Genomic DNA, 21,973 nt, shown 5'->3' on the forward strand with positions numbered 1-21,973 from the left:
AGGTCTCCATCCTCATAACATAATACTCTGAAGATCTCACCTCATAACCATCACAGCAACCAATTAGGTTTCATCATATCCATGGGGGAGGGGTACATTCAGATGAGAGCACAGACAGATACATTCAGTCTCAGCACTTGTGTTCTTGAAATTGACTTATTACATTACAATCAACAAGTTACAGAAAAATCCAGAATAATGCCACCTTGGATATTTGTACAGACTGATGTATTAATTTTTTTTTTTCCGGTACTGGGACTTGAACTCTATGGGCCTGGGTGCTGTGGCAGCTTCTTTTGCTGAAGGCTAGCGTTCTATCATTTGAGCCACAGGGTCACTTCCAGCCTTTTCTGTGATTAATGGGAGCTAAGAGTCTCATGGACTTTCTTACTCTGGCTGGCTTTGAACCAACCTTCTGAATAGCTGGGGTTATAGGTGTGAGCCATCAGCGCACAGCTGATGTATTAATTTTTTTTTTGCAAATGTGCCAATAGGTTATTAGAAGTTACTTTTTTTTGAGGGAGGCTCATATTTGAGCAGTGAAGAACCTTCAAATATACTAGGCTGTGTTTTATTTTCATTTCTGATTTAGCTTCAGAGAAAATGTGTTAAAGTATAACGAAGAGAACTAAAACAATGCAAACTTGAGTGTTTTTTTTAGCCTTCAGAACAGAGCTTGTTCCATGGGCCAAATCTAGCCTTCTCTTTATTTTTATGAGCAAAAATTTTGAACTATGACAATATATTTTTTACCTCTTGTCTATAGCCACTGTCATAGTACCTCCACTTGGGTTAAAAGAAAATTTGTTTAATTTAGAAGCACAACCTACTTTGTTCTGCTGACTACCACATAATACATTTAGGAAAGGAAATAAATACCGAGTAACTATTGTGATTCACATATAAACTTAAGAAATGCTGCCAAAATTGCATATTTCATCACATATGGAAAGGATAAAGATAAATTATTTAAGTCATAATTTTGATGAAAGAAAAGAAACATGAAAACTTCTGAGGCAAGCAAAAGGAGGAATAAACAAAAAGTTACAAATGAGGTTAAAAGATACATTTAAAGAACTGAAGGCATGGTTCATGTAGTAGAGTGCCAAGTGTGTGCAAGAAATATATTTAAGATTGTATTAGTCAACAATCAAATGTATTTCCACTTAGATAATAGCATCGTGGAACTAACAACTAGTGAAATCAACAGAAATAAAATGTTCTTCTCTTTCTCTCTTTACTATCCTTTTAATCTTCATTATTAGAGATTGAATTCAGAACCCTAACCACGGTACCACCAGACACTTGAGCAATTTTTCTGGCAGATTCACATAAAATTAAACATTTACTTTGCATAGGATCCAGAAAACTCTATCATATGTACCTCTCAGAGAGAAATAAAAATAGATCTCTATCAAAGACTTGAACACAAATAATATTCATAGCTGTCTTGTTCCTAGTAAACAAAAGTAGTGGCAACCTAAATTCTACCCATAAAATGGTAAGTGAGATATTCATATACTGGAATAATACTCAGCACATAAGAATAACCTACTTATGCATGCAATGACATGGATAATTCGTGAAAGCACTATGCTCCATCAAAGGAATTAGATTACAAAGCTGCATTCAGGGGGATTCTCTTTATATGACATCTGAGAAGGAATAAACTATATGGTTTGTAGGCTCTGGGAAGAAAGAAGAATCAATTGCAAAAGGGCATGTGGGGAATTTGGGGCTTCTAGAAATATTCTTTTTCTTGACTGTGATAGAATCTGTGCAACTGTATACATTTGTCAAAATTTATTAAACTGTCCCCCTAAAGTGATAAATTCTATTATGTATTAGTATAAATTTAAAAAATAATAGAAATTTATGAGAAGGCTAATAATCAGTAACAAAGATAAAATTTTTAAAAGGCACAATACATTTACCCAACCTTATCACTACTCTATTTAAAAGTCTGAGTGAATTTCCAAGAAATCACAAGCTGACACACTTGCCTGAAAGCATATGCAAAGCATAAATATATCAATCATTGTGACATGAAGTAATATACGTAAGAGCATCCACATGTCTTGAGCTCCTCTCAAAGCACTAGGACACCTGGAAGAATTGTCCGGTGTTTAAGATACAAGTAGTGGAACATTTGCTTAACAAGCACAAAGCCCTCAGGTTCAAGGATCCAAGGAATGAAGGACAGATGGATGGAATGAAAGAAGGAAGGAAGGAGAGAAGGAGGGAGGGATAGAGGGAAAGAAGGAAGGAAAGAGATAAAGGGAGGGGGAGAAGGGAGGGGAGGGGAGAAGGAGGGATGGGAAAAAGGGAGGTAAGGAGGGAGAAAAGGAAGGAAGAGAAAAGAGGAAAGGACAGATGAAAGAAGGAAGGAAAGGGAGGGAGGGAGGGAGGAAGAGAGGGAGGAAGGAAGGAAGGAAGGCAGGAAGGCAGGAAGGAAGGAAGGAAGGAAGGAAGGAAGGAAGGAAGGAAGGAAGGAAGGAAGGAAGGAAGGAAGGAAGGAAGGGAGAACGGGAGGGAAAAAATAATCCCTACTTCAGTGAAATGGTACTTAGAAAATTAAGTCTTCTTTTAGGAATCCTTTAAAAAGACCAAAAACACCCCCCAAAACAACAACAACAATTCTGATTAAGTAAGGTATTACAAAGACTGGCTCAGTGATTCCTTGGCCAAGCTTATTTATGAGCATGAAGGTGAAAAGACTAAAGCTTAGTGTTGTGGTTCACACTTGTAATCCTGCATTCAGGAGACTGAGGTAGGAGGATGGGAGTTTGAGGCCAGCCTTGCTACAGAGTGCGACCCTGACTGAGAAGCCAAGAGCAACAATTTAAAAAATGTAAATTAATTATTATTGGACTGACCATCCCAAACAGAATTAATCCTACATAGTGGTGAGATGAGATATTGTTTTGGACCTGCAAGATGTTTCAGTATCAGAAATTTGCATTCATTCTTCATCATGTTAGACAGTTGAAGAGAAAATCAGCTGATCGTTTCTGGTCTTAGTGTTTCATCTATTTCCCAGACCTCAAGTCTCATCCTTGCTTGGAGGCCTTCACTCTGTGCAGCTCCTCTGGGACAAGACTTTCTGGGACAGAGTATCTCCTTTGAAACTTTACCTCCCTACCATCTCAACAACACCAGCCTCCATGTGGGTAAAGACTTCTGCTCACTGCTCACTCTTTTAATAAGCATTTACTGGATGAATACCAATAAGATACCGAAAAAGCTTTTACAGAAATACAACACCCATTCCTGATTAAATAAAAGAAAAAGAAAAGACTTGGCAAAATGGAAATAAATGAGCAGTTTTTAACATGATAAAAGGAAAAGCTATCTCACATTCAAATCTTCCTTCTTGCTTCATGTTGAAAGAATCCAAGCACTACCATTAGGTACAGGACAAGAGCAGATGTCCTCTGTCCCAGACATAATTGCCAAAGCAATTAAACCAGAGGTTGAAAGAAAAGGCAAGCTTATTGTTTAAAAAAAGGAAATAAAATTGGCTATTGTTTGCAAGTCAGCCTTGGGAATCAACTGAAAAACATATTAGAAAAGAAATGAAAGAATTTAGTAATGTGGCGAGTTATAAAAATTAATATAAAAGCCAATATCTTCACATTGCATAATAAACAGAAAATGTCATGGAAATAATGACCGGTTTGAAATGGAATACGTGAAGAATCTTATCCAAAACGGTCACCATGAAAAAAAAAATCGAGGAACAGACTTAACTAGAAATGTAAAATACCTATGCTAATAAAACTATGAAATTCTATTCAGAAATATAAAAGATTTTATGGACTCATAAGAAATTCAATTTTGTAAAGGTATCAATTCTTCCTAAATTAATTCATAAATTTACTACAGGTACGATATAAATCCAATAGGATTTCTACTGTAACTTCACAAAATTCTCTCCCACTTACCTGGAAAAAATAAATATATGACAAGATCCAAAATGTTTTTGGATAAGAGAAAGGAGAGTAGATGGGTCTTTCAACTATTGGTAATATGCCATAAAATTATAGAAATCAAAATTGTGTGATAATAATGGACAAATGGACCAATAGACAATAGTTCAGAGTCCTCATATGGGAAAGAATGCTCCTATTTCAGTGTCAAGAAAGCATGTTCTAGGACACAAAGTCAAAGAGTGAAGGATAATGACAGAGATCTAGTAGTTAAGTGGGTGAGGACTGGGTTCAGATCCCAGCTGTTCTTTGCACTACAGCATTTTGAGCAATTCATTTAACCTCTCACATACTGGGTGAATGAAAGAGTACAATGATCGTAACTTCAGTTTTTTGACATAATTTGAAAAACAGCATTAAAATGCTGGCATAGGGTCTGTCATGTAGACCTATGTATGTTCATACACATGTGGATACATGCAAAACTTATTTTAATTGTGTGTACAAAAGACATTATATGGACAACAGGGTTAGGATAATGAGCCAGTTTCTTTAATAAAATGTACAGTGGTAGTGATGTATGATGTCTTCACTATTATTTAGGATTTACAATGGTGAATCATTACTAACCTACATCATTAAGTAAAATGAACACACATGAGATGTGTGTACATTGACAGCGAAACCCATTTCCAACACAAAAGACCTTTTGGTATGAGCAAGTGACTGGTTCCCAGGAGACCACCACTGAGAGGAACCTGCACATGCTCGGGAGGCACAGGCTTCTGCACTGTTCTCTGCTCATGCGCATTGCATTTTTTAAATTTTTTTAATGTTTTTTTTATTGTAAAAATAGTATACAGAGGGGTTACAGTTACATGAGTAAGGTAATGAGTACATTTCCTATTGAGCATTGTGACCTCCTCCCCTTTGTTTTTCCCCTACCATCCCTTCCCTCCTCACCTCCCCAACTCCCCCTTCCCTCTCCCAAGTTGTAAAGTTTATTTTCAACATAGTGTCTTGTACATCTCATTGTTACAATGGGTTAACCTGTATCCTTATTTCAGCATTTTGTTATTTCCCTTCCCCTCCCCAAATTAGAAAAATGTATATACAAGATGTAGGGCACCGACATCATATATGGTGAAACAGGGGTTATACTGTGGGGAAAGAACATGCAAAAGAAACAAAAAAAATCACATAGTACATTTAAAATACGTTAAAAACAATAGCAAGAAAGAAAACAACAAGTTGTGTCCCTACGCTCACTGTATTTTTCTTCCCATACCACTGCACAACTTCCGATACACATAAGCATACTTTCAAACAAATCTCATATTTTCATTTTATCGCCTTACTCTTGGGGTATTGTTTGCTTTTTCAGGGGCAGATTGTATTTTCACAAAATTAAAGGTAGAAACATGCTCATCTGATCACAGGATGATTTGAACACCACTGACGCTAATTTAGGATCAATTTGGAGCCTCCCTGAATTATCTGAACTCAGATGATGCATGTGCAGGAATTCAAAGTTTTTAAATTTTTTGACATTTGTTTCTTATTATTTATTTATTTTTTACCATGCGTGTAAGCAATGTACAAAATAAGGTGGGTTGACAGTATATTATGTTGAATAAAGACAAGCAGATTCTTGGTTCACATGTCTATAAAACAAGGCTGTGGGAAAAAAAATAGTTGCCTTCCTGAATCTAAACGTTTTATTTTCCTGAAGTGGGTTCAATGTTGACCTCCAGCTAGGTTTTTCCAGCTAGAGCCTGCAGCAATGGCTTTATTTGGATACAGGATCTAGACAGATATAATCAAGTGAAGAAGTTTAACTTGAGACCATCCCAGAACAGAGTAGGCCCTGAATTCAATGACGAAGGTCCTAATACACAAAGAGAAGACACACCAAGCAGGAGGTGATGTGAAGATGGAGGCAGAGATTGAGTGATCAGTCCATTCACAAAGGAATACCTGAGAAGAAAGTTGGGCACAGATTCTCCCTCACAGCCTCTAGAAGAAACAAAGTCTCCTGACACTTTGATTTGAGCCTTCTAATCTCGAAAATACTAAAAGAATCAATCATTCCTCTTGTGTTTGTTGTTGTGGTTGTTGCTTTTTAGCTTTTACATCAACTTTATTCTCAGAGCCAACCTGTGTGAGTTAATGAACTTCCACATTGCCAACTATTGTAGGAAGCATATTCTTTCTTACATATACCAAAATCTCATACTCAACAATGAGTTCTGGGGTGCAAAAGAGGATTTACTGTTTGCAACTGTCCTCTTGTTTTTAAGCCACCAGTGTATTGTGATTTTGTTACAGAAGACACACAAAACGAATATGCTCCCCAACCTCGTCAAGTCCCACTGTATACTTTTGAAAATTACCCCTTACTTTAGCATTACTTCACAAGCTCCACTGGACCTCTATTTGCTGCCCCTAAATTAAACAGAATACATTTCTTGTAACCTGGTCCTATGCATAATTCATGACACACTCTGTCTATATCTGCTTTGTCAGCTTTTGCTCCATGGGTTATAAAGATAACGCCATTATCTGTAGTACAGTAACAGTGTCCAATAATAGGGGAATAGGTAAGTAAATTAGAGTCTATCAATTTGATGAAATATTACATTGTCATTGAATGAGATGATAAAGACTAGCAATGTGGGGGGGGATTGTTTTGACATAATACTAAGTGAAAGAAAGTATGTTATTGGATCATATCTTCAATATAGTAACAGTGAGAAAATGCATCCTCCATATGAGCAAGAACTTTAAACAGCCTTATTTGTTGGATGGTGAGACTATGTCTTCTTTCATGTAGAGTTGTAGGGGCGAAAAAATGAAATGGTCACTGAAAATCCTCCCCAGGGTACTGTAGAAACTGAAGCAAAGGAAAGGACCGCCAACCAAGGGCCCTTCCTTAGAAGCTCACCCAAAGGTCATCCTGATGGGGAACTGGAAACTTTATATGAAACTATGGAGTATTTTATTTTTGTATTTCATTTATATTTTGAGGCAAATATTGAGCCCTGACTGACACAGGATGGATGGATGGATTATAGGAAGGTGAGGGAGGAAAACCTGACATTTATTGGTTCCTACAGTGTCCTGGGAGTCCCCACCCCCACCGCCAGTGAATAGACCCGGCATTTATATTCCCATTCTAGTAAAAAATAGAAATGGAATATATTTTTTTCTATCGTGAACTTAAAATGTGGTGAGTCTGGATGGAAATCTACTGCAGATATAAAACATGCCCTTCATTTCAAGTTTTAGCATGTAAAAAGACTACATTAATGTTGTATTAATTATATATAAATATACTATTTGGATATAAGTGAAATATATTATTAGAATCAATTTTGTCTAATTATTTTAGTTTGTGTTTTATTGCAGTTACTAGGAATTTCTGGTTATAAAATGTGGATCACATTTCTTAATTGGAAGGTACTTGTCAAAGTGGTAGAACTGGAAATTATAGGACTCTGCCTTAGATCTGACCTCAAAGCTCCAAAACTGACCATGTTCTTTTCTGCCCCCACGATGAAAACTGCAAGTTAATAAAACAGACCAGAAGCTGTGAGCCACTGGCTCACACCTGTAATTCTAGTTACTCAGGAGGCAGAGATCTGAGGATCACGGTTCAAAGCCAGCCCAGGCACGAAAGTCCATGAGACTCTTATCTCCAATAAACTACTCAGAAAACCAGAAATGGCGCTGTGGCTCAAGTGGTAGAGTGCTCGTCTTGAGTTGAAGAGCTGAGGGACAGTGCCCAAATCCATAGTTCAAGCCCCATGACCAACAACCACCAATGACAACAACAAAAAGACCAGAAACAAAACAAATGCTTAGTAAATACACTCAAAATATTAACTCAGTATTGTTTCATTAATATGCAGTTAGTAGCTGATAAATGAAAGACCAGAGGAATTTGGTCCTCAGCTTGCCCTCATAATCAATCTCTGAATCACCCAGAATGGAACAATGCAAATCACCTGGGTGAGGCCGAGGGATTCCCAGGCTCTCAGAGGCATATTGTGCAGAGGGTTTCTGCTACCACCTAGATAGGTGCTTTCATCTAGAAGTACCTGCCAGGAAGTGTCTAGAAATCTCCATCATAGCACATATTCAGCCCTTTCCATGGGAGAGGTGGTTATGGCTGAAAGACACCTCAGTCTCCTTCAGACAGAAACCTCTGTGTGTCTGACCTCTTGGATCAGAGTTGAGGTGATGGTGTGTAATATCCAAGAGGGCAGTATAACCCAGAAGAACAGCAAGGATCATGTCCTTTGGCATCACAAACATAATCCTGGAAATTTACCCAAAGGAAGAAAACAAACACTTGTAGAGGCTAGCAAAGATGCAGCCAAAAGAGGACCCTAATACACTGTTGATGGGAATACAAAAAGCAGTATGGAGTTTCCTCAAAAAAAATTAAACACAGAAGTACCCTATGATCCAGCAATTCTACTTCAGGACATTTATCCAAAAGACCATAAACCAGGTTACAGTGGGCCACTGCACAACCATCTTCATTGCAACACTACTCACTATAAGGTATGGAGTCAGATGCCCCTCAGTGGATGAATGGGTAAGAATATGTGGTATAAATACACAATGGAATTTTACTCATCTATTAGAAAGAATGATATTGTGACATTTGTAAAGAAATAGAAAGACTTGGAAATATTATGTTAAGCAAAGTAAGTCAGGCCCAGAGAGGCAAAAATTGTATATTTTTCTCATATGTGGAAGCTAGAATTAGCTTACAGACTAGTAAGTAAATATACTGAGTGGTATGTAAGTGTATTCAAATGAATTAACTGCAATATGGAAGAGTCAAGGGAGAACTCAAATAGTATAATTCCTTAGAAAGGCAAAGTGAAAGTTCAACAAAATTGAACATCAGAAAGGTACTTGAAAAGGGTGAAAGAGAGTCAAAGGGAAGGGGACAGGACAATAAAGTGGAGAAGGGGGAAATATAATCAAGAATGTATATCTTACAAAATTAAGAAAGTGAGCCAGGTGCTGGTGGCTCATACTTGTAATCCTAACTATTCAGGAGGCTGAGATCTGAGGATCACAGGTCGAAGACAGCCCAGGGAGGAAAGTCTGTGGGACTCTTATCTCCAATTAACAACCTAAAACCCAGAAGTGAAGCTCTGGCTCAAAGTAGAAGAGCACTAGCGTTGAGCAAAAAAAAAAAACAACCCCAAACTCAGGGACAGCATCAGGCCCTGAGTTCAAGCCTTATGGCTGACAAAATAAAAATGAGGGAAGGGGTGGGTTGGAAGAGGTGGGTGACACTGATCAAGACACACAGTATTGCTAAACTGCAACTCCTCTGTACAACTACTTAAAGATTATAATAAAACAGACAATTAAAAGATGAGATGAAAGGAAAATTCATGGAGATTCCATGCAAGTCTCATTTACAACAGAGAAATATTGGAGGCCATGTGAATGTCACAGGGAATGGCTAAATAAATTGTGGTAGTGCACTAGATGGGACATTATGTGGTCATTAAAAGGCTCATAATATGACTGTGGTAAAATTTAAGTGAAGATGAGCATTTAAAATGATAAAGATGCAATAATTATAACTATATAAAAATTTCATATGCACACAGAGAGGGACTAGAAGGCTACATGATGAGAGAAAAAAAAACACTTCAGTTCCAAGAAAGTGAAATTGTTTTTGTTTCCTGGTACTGTTATTATATTTTATCAATGTAAACAACTAGCGTCTTGAAATTTAAAGTGTGTGCTGAACTTCAGCTGAATAACCCCCTGTAGAATGGGGTCCATTTGTCACCTGCTAAGCCAATGTTAGCTCATTGTGAGGGGATGGTGACCAAAGGTTAGCTATCAAGATGCAGATGGGGCCAATCTCGGAAAGCTTTGTTATTTTGTCGCTGAAAACACTTTTGAGCTGCTGTGATTTTGTACACTTCGGCCTTTCCAAACATCAACAAAGAAAGCTTTGCTTTCCTCTGCTGGAATCTAGTGTCACAGGTGTCACTTTTGGAGCAAAGTCATCCTCTTTGTTTACTGGCAGAAAACTTAACAAAGCCAGGATGGCAGCCTTCAAGGTCACACCAAGGGCACTACCATCCCTGAGACTCCTCTGGGTTAGGATATAAGATTCCCACCAATGGATTCCTGAGCCCTGGGCAGAAAACAACACGGTGGGTGATTAATAGCCTCTACCTACTTCTTACTCTGGAGCTGAGTGATAATTATCTGATGGAATTTATAGAGGAGCAAAGGGAGATGTTGTTTTGTATCTCAAAAGCTAAAACAGTGAGCAAGATAACCTGCTCCACAGTGAATTTGGGGATGGTGTGCTTATTTATACTTGCAGTGGAAGGTGGTGAGGTTAGCTCATATCTGTGGAAGCTGTTACTATGGGAATGAACGTGACAGACAGATTACACCAAGTGCAGTACCCTGGGTTCCTTGTAGCCATGGACATATTAATTCTCTAGGTGCAGACTCTTAGAAAGAAGTTCTTAGGAACATTTGCCTTCCCCAAATGAGAATTTAGGAGGGCATTAGAATGGCACCCAGGAAATTTACAGGGAGACGGTTTCAGGCAGAACCCTAAAGACAGGTGACAGGTACATGTCTTTGGTGCATGTATGGAAAAGGGTGGCTTTGGGCAGACAGACAAGGATGTGAAGAGAACATGGACAAGGAACACAAGATGCACTTTCTATTTTTCTTTCCATACTTCTTTGACATTAAGATTACTGCTATAGGGAAGGAAGAGAGGCCAAATAACATCATACAAACGTCAAACATCCACTGAGTATTTTCTATATGCTAAAGCTAGTTTAAATGATGGGGAAACAGTTCTAAAAGATAAAAGTCTTTATCTTGATTTGAAGTCTAGCTTAACACACAATACACAGATATACACAGGCATACACATAAACACACATCACTATAATAGAAGCCAACCTCTGTAATGGCAAATATACTGCAGAACAAATACATGACAGAATAAAGAGATTGAAGACATTAAGAGGAAATCTTTAAAAGAGATGGAGATCATCTTACCTTTTGCTTTTATGCATTAAATTGTTTCAGATTTCACATATAAGTGTGATCATGATGTATTTGTCTTTCCTGATCAGACTTACTAAATGTTGCATAATTCCTTCTAGGCTGAGCTGGGGCAATGGGGAGATGTTGGTTATCAATTATATGGGATAAGTAATTTCTGGAGATTTAATGTATTGCATGTTGATCATTGTTAATAGTACTATATTACATACTTGAAATTTCCTAAGACAGTTGCTCTAGGAGTTTTGCCACATACATGAAAATCATAAAATTGTAAGGAGATAGATAGGTTAATTAACTTGGCAGGAACAACAACTTTACAATGTATATGTACACCAAAACATCAAGTTGTTTGCTTTAAATAAAGGTGTGTGTGTGTGTGTGTGCGTGTGTGTGTGTGTGTGTGTGTGTGTGTGTGTGTGTGTGTGTGTGTGTGTGTGTGTGTGTGTGTATACACTGGGTTTTGGAGATCAGAGTCCAGCCCTTGCTTGACCTTCCATTCTACTGCTTGAGACATGCCTCTAGGCCAGCTTTTTGCTGGTTATTTTGAAGATGGGGTCTAGTAAACTTTTCTGCTCAGCCTGGTCTCCAACCACAATCCTGTGATCCTGAGAATCTCAGCTTGCTCAAGAGCTAGGATTCTAGGCATGAGCTACAAATGTTGGGCAACAGATACAGAGTTTAATTTTCAAGTGCAGTCCAAGAGCTTTCCTTTAAGTGTTCCTCAAACTTAAAAATTTATAAGCCTCTGTCTTAGTCAGTTAGGGATACTGTTGGAAAAAAGAAAGAAATTCTTCTTTGCGTAATTATAAACCTCCCTTTGTACAATTATTGCATGTTAATAAAAATAAAATAAAATTGAGATTTCACCTTGAAAATGAACACTACCAGAGACTTCAGCTTTTTTTATTTTTATTTTTTTAAACAAACTACAGAAAAGTACTGCTCACATACTGGAGATTGGGAAGTCCAAAGTACTGCTCACATACTGGAGATTGGGAAGTCCAAGATCAAGGTACCAATAGATTCTAGGCCGACTGAGGCTCTCTTCCTCACAGATGGGGCCTTCTCACTGGGCTGCCACGTGACACAACGTGTGAACTAGCTTCCTCAGGCTTCTTTGATAAGGGATCTAATCTCATTTCCATGGGTGTGGCTCAACCAATCCTCAATCACTATATCACCTTCCCAAGCCCCTGACTCTAGCTGCTAGCTTTCACCATACAAACCTTGGCAAAAATTCAAGCCCAATACAAACATGGCAAAATTCAAACCGCCAATCCACAGCCAACTCCAATCTTAAATGCATGCTTCCCCTTTGAGAAAAAATGCCTGCAACCAGTCTCTCCACTCCGATGGAGCAAGCACATCAAACACAATCACTGCAGCCTCCAGTTAGAGAAGGAGTCATTTGTGTGGTCCAGGACACTTTTTCTTTCTTTCTTTCTTTTTATTCTTGCTTTTAAACTACTCACTTATTGAAAATGAGAAACTTCATGAGCTGCTCTGGTTGCTGTTCATAGGGAGCCTCGCCCATTTTTATAATACTGTGCAGAGGCGGGAGAAGGATTTTCTTTCTCAAAATTGACTTGGAATAGGGAAATTTCTTTCTTCCAGTAATGAAAAATATTACTCCAATTTGCCTACTGCAATTTTCTTGGATGTTGACAAAGCCTGACAGTGAACATTTGTGTCAGAAATTTATGTCAGAACCCTCCAAAGCCATCAGGTCAACTGCATGAAAAAGAGAGGCAGGCTTTGCCTACCTCTATTCAGCCAAGACAAGCTCAGGTACAAGAGATTTGCAAATGAACCATGATGCCATATCTATCCATGGCATGCAGCCTCCCTCAGTCTGGCCCTACCTGCTTTCTCCTACCCACCAGCCCCTGTGCATGTAATACTGACTGACAGAACATCTCTCCTGAAGGATCTGACAACTCTATCTGGAAGACCCAGTGTGCTCTGGACGAGGACTCACAGGCCAAGGTTGATTCCAGACTTTTCTAATTTCATGTTTGTGTGCATGTATGTGTATACTGTGTGTAGTACTTGGGTTTGAACTCACAGCCTGGTGCTCTCACATGGATTTTTCACTCAACACTCGCAGTCTACCATTTGAACCACATCTCCACTTCCATATTTTTGCTGAAGAATAAAGGTCTTAGGTATTTTTTTCCTCCCTGGGCTAGCTTTGAACCTCAATCTTTAGATCTCAGCTTCTTGAGTAGCTGAAATTACAGGCATAAGCTATCAGCGTCCAGCAATTCTCTCTCTGCCTCTCTCTATTGCTCCGTCTCTGTCTCTGTCTCTGTCTCTCTCTCTTAAAACCTTAGTATATCTCCTTCACCCCTCATCTGCAAGCTCATGGTTACCCAAATTGGGTGGCTAGAGGGTGAATGGAAGTTCAGATCAATTTCGTGATTATTTATTGAGCACTTTTGGAGAAATCATATGGCTTTGTAATCAAATGGATAGGAATCTCGGATTTGTTTACTATTCCTGTGATCTTTGGAGAGTTACTTCCTCTCTCTAAGCAACAATGGTAAATGGGGATGATAATCTTTATCTTGAAGAGTTAGAAAGCTTAAAAATAAAGTATACACCAAGGACCTGTGGCTCACACCTGTAATCCTAGTTACTCAAGAGTCAGAGATCTGAGGATCGCAGTTCAGTTCAAAGCCATCCTAGGCTGGGTAGTCTGTGAGACTCTTATCTCCAATTAATCACCAGAAAACCAGAAGTGGGGCTAATCTAGCTGATGGAAAGAGACAAACACCTTTGAATGGATCCTACAGCATGGTACTAAAGAGGAAAGAAAATAGGCATGAGAAGGAACACTCTAGATAAAGGCATTAAGAGAGCCCAGAAGTGTGCTTTGGTTGTGCTATAAACCTGTGGATTTGGGAGTAGAATGTGCAGTCAGCAGATAGCACTGGGAAAGCCAACCAGAGTTGGGTGATTCATCAGGGAATTGTCAATCATATTAAAAAGCAGATGATCGAGATTTTACCCCAAGAGCCACAACTCTCTGGTTGGATTTTTTTTATCTTCTTGGTGCTGGTCTTGGGGCATGAACTCAGGGACTGGGTTCTGTCCCTTAGCTTTTTCATTCAAGGCTGATACTCTGCCATTTGAGCCATCGTTCCACTTCTTGCTTTTAGGGTGCTTAATTGGAGGTAACAATCTCATAGATTTTCCTGCCTGGGGCTAACTTTTTTTTTTTTCAACTTTTTTATTGTGATTAAGTGGTTACATAATTTCCCAAATTTCACAGTGTTGCTCAGTTAAAGTCACGAACACATTCTAACTTTCCTGGAGCAAATTGTCTATCACGGTCTATAACATTTATGAGTTCTATGAGCTTTGCAATACGTTATTTCTTCCACATTGGGTGGTATGTACATTTCTTTTGTTTTGCATAGCATTAGTTGTTTCCTCTTTCCCACTTGTTCCCTCCCTCCCATCACTGCCATTAAGTTGCTTAGTTCATTTTGGTCAATGTCCAGTGCAGCTGATGGGTCTCGCTGTTGTATGTTTTTCCCTGATTCCCTCTAATTCTGTGTCGTCTTCCTGGTTTCCCTCCAGTATGCACATATATACCATACATGTGATCAGCAGCATGGGGTTATTTAGTAGTGATTCAACCAGATGAGTGGAATTCCTTTGTTTCTTAAGTCCTGTTAATTTTGTCATATCACCTAACATTTTGGATTTAACATCCACATATCAGGGAGACCATGTTTGTCTTTTTGCTCTTGGCTTACCTCGCTCAACCTGATTTCTTCTAGCTCCATCCATTTCCCTGCAAATGCCATTATTTTGTCATTTCTAATGGCTGCATAATATTCCATTGTGTATAGATACCACAATTTTTGGATTCATTCATCTGTGGTGGGACATCTGGGTTGTTTCCATATCCTAGCTATTGTGAACAGTGCTGCAATAAACATGGAGGTGCATGTGTCCTTGTATACTGGTTCCTGTTGTTCAGGATAGATGCCTAGAAGTAGTAGACTGGGTCATAAGGGAGGTCAATATTTAGCTTTCTGAGGACCCTCCAGACTGCTTTCCAAATTGGTTGTATAAGTGTACATTCCCATCAGCAGTGTAATAGGGTTCCTCTTTCTCTGCATCCCCTCCAGCATTTGTCATTGCTGACTTGAGGATGTGGGACATTCTGACTGGGGTAAGGTGGTATCTCAGGGTTGTCTTTAGTTGCATTTCCTTTACAACCAGGGATGGTGAACATGTCCATATGTGTTTCTTTGCCATTTTTATCTCTTCATCTGAGAAGTCCCTCTTTAGTTCCCTTGCCCATTTAGTAATTGGTTTGTTAGGTTTGGGAGGGATTAGTTTCTTGAGTTCCCTATATATACTGGATATTAACCCCTTGTCTGATATATTGCTGGTAAATAGATTTTCCCAGTTAGTTGATTGTTTTTCTAGCTTGGTTGCTATAACTTTAGCTATGCAGAAGCTTTTTATTTTAAGGTACTCCCATTTGTCGAGTCTCTCTCCAATTTGTTGTGACCCTGGGACTCTGTTCAGGAAGTTCCTTACTGTGTTCAAGCGTCTCTCCTACTCTGTCCTGCAGTAGTTTCAGAGATTCAGGTTTAATGTTAAGGTCTTTAATCCATTATGAGTTGATGTTGGTGCATGGCAATAGGCTGGGGTCCACTTTTAGTCTTCTACATATGGCCACCCAGTTTTCCCAGCACTAGTGGTTGAAGAGGCTGTGTTTCTTCCATTGTATGTCTTTGGCTCCTTTGTCAAATATCAGCTGACTGTAGGCATGTGGATTTATTTCTGGATCTTCTATTCCATTGGTCTTCGGGTCTGTTTTTGTGCCAATACCATGCTGTCTTTGTTATTATGGCTCTATAGTAGAGTTTGAAGTTCGGCATGGATATCCTTCCCATGTTGTCTTTATTCCCTAGAATTGTTTTGGCTATTCTAGGTCTTTTGTTGTTCCATATGAATTTTTGGACTGTTTTCTGTATTTCAGAGATACACGTCATTGGGATTTTAATAGAAATTGCATTGAATTTGTATATTAATTTTGGCAGTATTGCCATTTTCACTATATTAAGTCTGCCTATCCAAGAGTATGGTAGGTCTTTCCATTTCCTAGTGTCTTCTGTAATTTCTTTCTTTAACTTTTTATGGTTTTCATTAAATAGTTATTTTACATCTTTGGTTAGGTTAATTCCTAAATATTTTATTTGGGGGGAGGTTATTGTGAATGGGGTTGCTTCCTTTATTTCCCTCTCTGCTTTGCTTGTACATTGTCAGTGTACAGGAAGGCAACTGATTTTTGTGGATTGATTTTGTATCCTGCTACTTTGCCGAAGTGATTTATGATTTCTAAGAGTTTGGGGATGGAGATTTTGGGATTGTGAAGGTATAGTATCATGTCATCTGCAAAAAGGGATAATTTAACTTCTTCTTTCCCTTGGGGCTAGCTTTGAGACATGATCCTCAGATCTCAGCCTCCTGATTAGCTAGGATGACAAGCCTGAGCCACGGGTGCCCAGCTCCTGTGATTGATTATAAGCAGTAGAGTGATGGTATGATCTGTATCCTAGCAAAATGATTTTTCTCACCATAAGGAAGGAGATATTGGTTGTTCTTGTCCTGACACAGAAGGGTCATCAAGGAAGATGGGTGGGAGAAGTCTGAAGTAGAAGGGCCATTGTTCAGGGGAACACATGGCTGTGAAACAGGCCTTGAGCAAAAGTTCCATGTAGGATAGAAAATCTTGGCGAGAAGATACCTTAGCGCTGCACTTGCCAGTGTGTAATGCCCATCCTTAGGATCTGGTAATGTCCCAGACCAGGACTGGAGCATGATCCATGAGCCCCCAGGTAAGGCTGATAGGAACACTCCCAGTGGTCCAGTCTTTGAAGCCAACTGCTTCTTTCTTTTCTTGCTTTTCTTTTGTTCTTTTTTTTTTTTTGTAGGTCATGGGGCTTGAACTAGGGGACTGGGCATTGTCCCTGAGCTTTTCACTCAAGGCTGGTGCTCTACCACTTTGAGCCACAGGAGACTTCCAGTTCTCTAGTGATTAATTGGAGATAAGGGTCTTACGGACTTTACTGCCAGAGCTGGCTTGGAACCTTGATCCTCATTCAGATCTCAGTCTCCTGAATTGCTTGGATCATAGGCACCAATAAGACACTAATGCCTAGCAACCTTAAAGATGAATTACTTGAGGCCAAACAAGGACCTGCCTGGTGATGTCTGGTGTATAATAACTTGGTGGCAGATAGTATAGAAATTGGATTCTCCAATACAGAGTTCTGTAGGAGCATCCAAGACCCTCTGAGAGATTATCTGGGGACAGGCTCTCTACTTGCTACGTAAGGGCAAAGGGGAGAAAGAGGCAACAGTGGCTGATGAGGTACAAGTGTTAGCAGCACGTCCTAGGAGAGTGCAAATGGATCTGCCAACATGTGTGACGAGCTCTTCACGCATCAGCCTGCTCCGAGGGCATCATGAAAGCTGACATAAATCTCTGGTGGGCTGCCAAAGGCCTGCTTCCCAGACTTGGTGATTGGCAGAAAAACTCAACACAAGACTATAAAACACATGCTCACAAGGGTGCGATCCACTTGGAGAGCAATTCTGCAATATGTAACAAGAGTAACAAGAGTATTCATTCCATTCAACCTTCTAATTTTGTGGGGGTGAGAAAGGGGGGCCGATATAGAAACTATACTGCACAAAAGACAAAGAAAGCCAGAGAAGACACTGAAAGACTATTGCAGCTATGACTTCAGCATAACTAACGTGTGTGTGTGTGTGTGTGTGTGTGTGTGTGTGTGTGCCAGCGTTAGAGCTTGAACTCAGGCCCTTATACTCTCAGTTAGCTTTATCTGCTCAAGGCTAGCTAGTGCCCTACCACTTGAGCCACAGCTCTACTTCCAACTTTTGCTGAAGATAGGAGTCTCCCTAACTTTTCTTCCTGGACTGGATTCAAACTATGATCCCTGGATCTTAGCCTCCTGAGTAGCTCAGATTACAGGCCTGAGTCACCAGTACCCATGGTGGTTTTCCACTATGGACTTGAATATTACTTTGCTTCCATGTGATTTTTAAAAATACAACCGAGGTGACTGTTGGGAGAGATGGGAAAAAATGATGGAAGGGGTGACATTGATCAAGATGCACTATACTTACAAACTGACTTGGTGAATTGAAACCTTTCTGTACAACAACTTGAAGATAATCAATGTTAAAATAAATAAAGTGAAAATAAAAATGAAACCAGTAAGTTAATTTCTAAGACTTCATTTGCCCCCAAGTCCCCATTTAGGCAATGTCAGAAACAGGTCAATTAGATCTGAAGGTCATGTTCTTTCCATGATGACAGGATGTAACCATTAGCTTGAGGTTCATTACAGTATTAGCAGAAATACGGGGAAACAATAGAGGAGTAGAAAACTAAATTAGGGAATATATACTCAATGGACAATTATGCAGTCATTAAAAAAGATAAGCGGTTTCCATGGTGCTTTAAAGGCATCGTGATTATGACAAAATGCTTAATGAAAAATCACAATAGCAAATTTTATGTAATTATGGTTAAGTAAAAAAGTATGCATATTAATAAAGATGAATACAAGGCAAAATAATTGTTGTGCTAAGGGAGGAGATTACAGGTGATTTCTTTTCTCTGCTAACTAAATCTTCTGTAATAAAGTTATAAAAATTGGCTGGAAAAGGCTAAGATTACAGAATGTCGGTGGGAAGAGAGCTGGTTGTATATACTAGACTTTTTTTCCCAAAGTTGTACCGGGGCTTGAGCTCAGAGCCCATAGTCTCTTAGCTTTTATGCTCAAGGCTGTTTTTCTATCCCTTGAGCCACAGATCCACTACTAGCTTTTTGCTGGTTGATTCAAGGTAAGAATCTCTCAGATTTGTCTGTCTGGGCTGACTTTGAACTGCAATCCTCAGATCTCAGTGCCTTTAGTAGTTAGGATTATAGGTGTGAGCCACTGGTGCCTGGCTTGTACTAGATTCTTAATGAATATTCCTCTACAGTCCTAAGATATCTATACACGCTCCTTCCTTCGGAGCTCTGCTTTTCAGTCATAAATATCCTCTAGTTGCTTGCTCTAGGGTGGACTTTCCTGCCTCTGGCTTTTTCTCAGGCAAGACCTTCTGGTTCTGGCCCCTTCTTCCAAGATAGGTAAGCTTCATTAATCATCAATGGACCTCCAGATTCCCAGAGATTACACTGATGGGAAAGGACAAAGAAGGATACAAGCACCACAGATGACAATCCATCTGATGCTGGGAATAAAGGGCTAGTATCCTGGTGCTTGGTTCATGGGACCAGTTCCCAAAGGCAGAATGCTTCTGGTTAAGGGACAAAGCAGCTATGAGATAAGGTACTTGCTACAGCCTGTCCCAGTTTCTACCTTCCTGACACAGCCTTCTTGGACAGCCTCAATCCACGCCCTACCTAAAACCAAGGGCAAAACTAGAAGAGTCTTGATACACTGTATCTAGCACTTCCTGGGAGAACCTAGAAGGAAAGCTGCTTGTATGGGGGTTTGGCATGTTCTCTGCACTTCCTCACACAGGCCAGGTCTTACTGTAAACAGGCTGATCCTCAGGAAGCAAAGCCTGCTTCCTAGTTTAATTCCAACAGTTTGGTGTCCCTCACTTGCTAGGTTGAGTCTGGTCATGAGATGCCAGTGACTCTGTTCCTGACAAATTTGGACTCTGCTTCTATCTACCCTCATTGGACACCCAGTGCACCATGAAAATACAGAATTTTCCAGAACCTCCAATCAGATGCTTCAACTTCCTGTTGGCCCACAATTGTGACATCTCTGCAGATATTATATCCCAGTCCACTACAATTATAATGCTGAGAAGGACATGGAATTTAAATGAATTCAGAGTGGGGGAAAAATGATCTATACACAATTATAAGAACAGATTCTGTAGGGGCAGACCAAAAAATGTGGAACTTTACCTACCCCTGTGTCAGTGTTCTGAAACCACACTAGAGATGTTCTGAACCAGATTCGCAGGGCATGTGAGTTTCATTCAGATGGAAAGAACCACCTGGAGTGCCAGAAAGGGATGGTGAAGATTCTGAGGCAAGGTCAAAGTTCAAAGGACTCCTCTGCCCTGACTGATGATTGATGTCTACATAGGAATTGCATTAGGGGAGAAGAAAGGCACACACATGCTCTTCTAGATCCATCTCCCTCCTTTAGGAAATCAACAAATTGAAACTTACACTTGAAAACAAGGAGAAAACTCTGACCACTACTTCTAACCTTGGGTTTATAGATTTCCATCCACATTTGTACACATTGTTCTACTCTCTTCCCTCGGATCCATTTCTATTGAACAGAAAGCGCTATTATTTTGAGCAGAGCTCCTCAATCAATGGAAGGCATGTGAATGTCTCTGCTTGCAGCTGACAAATCTATTGAGAGAGTAAAGAAAGGCAGGAGTTCAAACTCCCTTTGCCAGCTGTTTGAAAAGATTCAGTTCATTCTAGGTTCCCCCCCCAATTCTGTCTTACATTCTACAAAGATCAATCAACACCCCTTGAAATAAAGTGATTACAAAGTAAAGTATAGTCTATGTGTTCAGAGGACCAGAGAAGCGTTCCCTGAGTGAATGATAAAATGGAAATATGTTGGACATTGTGAAAAGGGAAAAAATGTGATTATAATCATGCCTACTATTTTTCAAATGCCTAAGGTCATTTGAAAATGGGTGATGCATGCTGGAATGGGGACAGGATTGTTTTCCACTCTCTTTCCCCCCAGTACTATGTGATGTTGGTTTAAGGGCACTAACACTAACAAATGAAACACCATATATATATAAAATCCCAAGCAATTATACAGAATAGGTACTTAGATATTTTATTGGTGTCATTGCCTTAACCTTGACTCCACTTTGGAATATAGCTTTATTCTTTTCTTATTAGTGTTATACGTGGACAGAGTATTTTAGTGAAATTCACCCTCAATTATACTCTTACCCTCTTTTCCCTTTCCCCCTTTATTTAGAGGGTTAGATTCATTTTGCTATCTTTCTATTTGTTTCTATCTCTCCATCTCTGTTTCTGTTTTTCTCTCTCTTTTATATATGAAGTATATATAAAATATTTCTACCATGTTCACCCCCAGTATCCTCTTTCCCTGTTCCACATTCTCCTGATTCCCTACTCCCTAATACCCTTCTTTTTTTTGCTCATGTCCCATTATTATTATTATTATTGTTATTATTATTATCACTTCTCCAGATTCTGCATCTGAGAGAAAACCTATAGAATTTTTCAACTTGACTTTTCTTGTTGAACATTATGATCTCTAGATTCACTCATTTTCCTGTAAATAACATTATCTCATTTTCCTTTACAGCTGAACTATACTCCATTGTGTGTGTATATAGTTAGATATATAGGTAGATAGATAGATATAGGTTGCCACATTTTTTCTATCCATTCCTCAGAATAAAGCTTTGTGTGTTAGAAACGAAGTAAAGAAAAAACCTTTAGTTTCATTTGACAATAGACATTTTCATTAAATTCAATAAGTAGATTCTAAAATGCGAGTGAAAATAACCAAGGTATTGCCAAAGGATGGAGGTGGGTCGGCTCCTCCAGAGTCCTGTATTAAAAGTGAGGTCATAATAATTAGGACTGTGTTTGGTTGTACCTTATGGAGGCCCACAGAATACACAGCTCAGAAAAAAAATAGAACGGAGGCATCTCAGGAACTTTGGTGCAAGTCAGATCTAGCCTGGCAAAGCAGAAGAAAGGAAAGTCTACTCTTTGAAAGAACTTCAGAGAAATATTTACTCCACACAGTAAAAAGTTGAATCTTGTACTCCATCACACACCATATAAATAAACTGTAAATAGATCAAGCACTTCAATTTCGAGAGCAAAACTACAAATGAGTAAAAATAAATATAGGAAAGAA

At 39.2% G+C, this 21,973-nt stretch overlaps 1 protein-coding gene and 1 pseudogene across 1 annotated transcript in view; both read right to left on the bottom strand.

The window, feature by feature from the left end:
• Ptprt (protein tyrosine phosphatase receptor type T) overlaps window positions 1-21,973 on the bottom strand; it is a 702,580-nt gene that overhangs the window by 295,876 nt on the left and 384,731 nt on the right. The gene's annotated exons all lie outside the window — the stretch shown is intronic.
• Window positions 6,132-6,280, bottom strand: LOC122120580 (annotated as a pseudogene).

The sequence above is a fragment of the Dipodomys spectabilis genome, unplaced genomic scaffold, assembly GCF_019054845.1.
Source record: "Dipodomys spectabilis isolate Male_0828 unplaced genomic scaffold, ASM1905484v1 ptg000175l, whole genome shotgun sequence".
In the NCBI taxonomy this organism is placed as follows: Eukaryota; Metazoa; Chordata; class Mammalia; order Rodentia; family Heteromyidae; genus Dipodomys; species Dipodomys spectabilis.